Raw genomic sequence first — 2,584 nt, forward strand, 5'->3', positions numbered from 1 at the left:
TATATTACATGAAAGGCGTGATGCGAAAGAAAACGCAATCCTGTCACTGGACGCCGAAAAAGCTTTTGACAGGATTGAATGGAAATATTTAATGGAAGTCTTGACAAGGTTTGGGATGGGAGAAAAATACCTTAAATGGGTGAAACTTTTATATACAGAACCAGCAGTGGAAATAATAACGAACAATAACATATCACAAACATTTAGTCTTTACAGAGGCATGCGACAAGGTTGCCCTTTGTCTCCTCTTTTATTTTTGTTAGCCATTGAACCCCTGGCCTTGGCCATCCGACAGCATCCAAAAATCTCTGGTGTTAAAATAGGAGAGCTGGAGCATACTATTTCGCTTTTTGCAGATGATGTCGTTATATATCTATCCAACTTGAATACATCCATTCAAACACTTGTTGACCTAATCAAATCTTTTGGAGTATTTTCTGGCTACAAGTTAATAGTTCAAAGTCAGTTATATTATTTTTGAATAAATATGAAAGGCAAAACCCAAAAATATATACTCCCTTTTCACTTACCCAGGAGGGATTTACATATTTAGGAGTCAAAATAATTCCTGAAATTGATAGTCTCACTCAACTATGATCCCATAGTACAGTCTACAAGCGAATCTTTGAGTAGGTGGATGTCAATGCCGATCTCTATGCTAGGCCGTATTAGTATAATAAAAATGTCAATCCTCCCTAAATTTCTTTACTTATTTCCGTCTACGCTATACCTCTTCCAGTTTCATAATTTTTTTTGTAGGCTCAGGAAACTGATCACAAATTTTGTATGGAATAACAGGCGTCCAAGACTCCGGCTATCATTATTGTACCTTCCCCACGATAGGGGGAGCTTCAACTACCGAACCTACAATGGTACTATTGGGCGGTACAACTGCATACAGCTATGTTTTACTTTTCCTCTAATCCTCCAGCATGGACAGCTATTGAACGTGCTACAGCAGGTGGTTTATTTCTTCAATCATATATTTATTCTGCTCATATTAAAAAACTCAAGAAACAGACAAAAAATCCATTTGTTAAGAATACCCTCTCTGTTTGGCACGAAGCACATGCATACAGTATATAGAGGATGTACCTAAGCTTTCACAATTTTTACCGATATGAGGAAATGATTATTTTGCACCTGGCAGAGTTGATGGTGGATTCAAGCAATGGGCGGACAAAGGTTTAGGAAATATAGTTGATTTATATGCAGATGGTAGACTAATGACCTTTGACCAGCTGGTTCATAGATATTCCATCCCTAGAAAGCACTATTTTAAGTATTTACAGTTAAGAAGTTTTATAACATCACAGTTCCACAACTTAGAGGAGCCGCCCCTCTCAGAAATAGAGAAACTCACTGTAAATAATGAAGATAATCAAAGACAAATATCACTATTGTATGCTACTGTATGTTGAGATACAGATCTAAAGCTACTTCATAATCAAGACTTAATGCCTGGAGAGATGACCTACGAGTTGATATTACTCAGGCTGAGTGGGAACGTGTTAGCTTTAAAGCACAAATGCAGACTATTAACACAGCATTAAAACTGTTACAGTATAAATGGCTGTTCAGGATATATATAACACCTGTGAAACTTAATAAGTTTAATCCTGACATTACTGATAACTGTCCTAAATGTAATGTTAATATTGGCACATTGATGCACAGCATGTGGGAATGCCCAAATATTCAAATATTTTGGAGGAACACAGTTGATCTGATCTCACTTATAGCTGCTATAGAGGTTCCTTTTGAGGCAAAGTTCTGTATATTAGCTATCTATCCTAATGACCTTGTACCAAGCCACAAAACAGCACCTTTGATCGATTTATGTATGCTGCAAGCCAGAAGAGGAATCGCTTTGAAATGGAAAGTAAGGACAGTCCTACAACTGCAATGTGGCTACGGGAAATGGCTTCTTGCATTGCTTTGGAGAAATTAACATATATGGTTAGAGGAAAGACCAGTAAATTTAAGGCAATATGGGACACCTTCATGCAATTTTTGAAAAGTAAACAAGCTGAAGTGAATGAATGGAATGGAACAAAATAAAAAAGCAGCAACCAATAAGATTGATAATAATACAACTCGATATATCAGTTATATATATATATATATATATATATATATATATATATATATATATTTTTTTTTTTTTTTAATTTTTTTTTTTACTCTATCTAGGCATTAGAATTGGATGATTGAAACCGTTTTTTTATATTTGGACATGTGTTTAATATTATGCATTTGTACCATTATTTTTTTTCTTTATTATTATTATTGTTAAATATATATTTATTATTATTATTATTATTATTATTATTCATTTATTTATTTATTTATTTATTGAAACCCTGAGTGCTAATTGTGGGTGGGTGGGAACTCTTTAATGTATGTTTGACTGTATGTCTTCTATGTTTCATATATGAAAAAAACAATAAATATATTGTTTAAAAAATCTGACTGGATGATGTCAAAGGTGGATTGCAAAAGCTTAGCAACTATTTTAGCTCATGTGTGTGTGTGTGTATATATATATATATATATATATATATATATATATATATATATATAT

The sequence above is a fragment of the Nematolebias whitei genome, chromosome 12 (assembly GCF_014905685.2).
Source record: "Nematolebias whitei isolate Nwh7 chromosome 12, NemWhi1, whole genome shotgun sequence".
NCBI classification, from domain to species: Eukaryota; Metazoa; Chordata; class Actinopteri; order Cyprinodontiformes; family Rivulidae; genus Nematolebias; species Nematolebias whitei.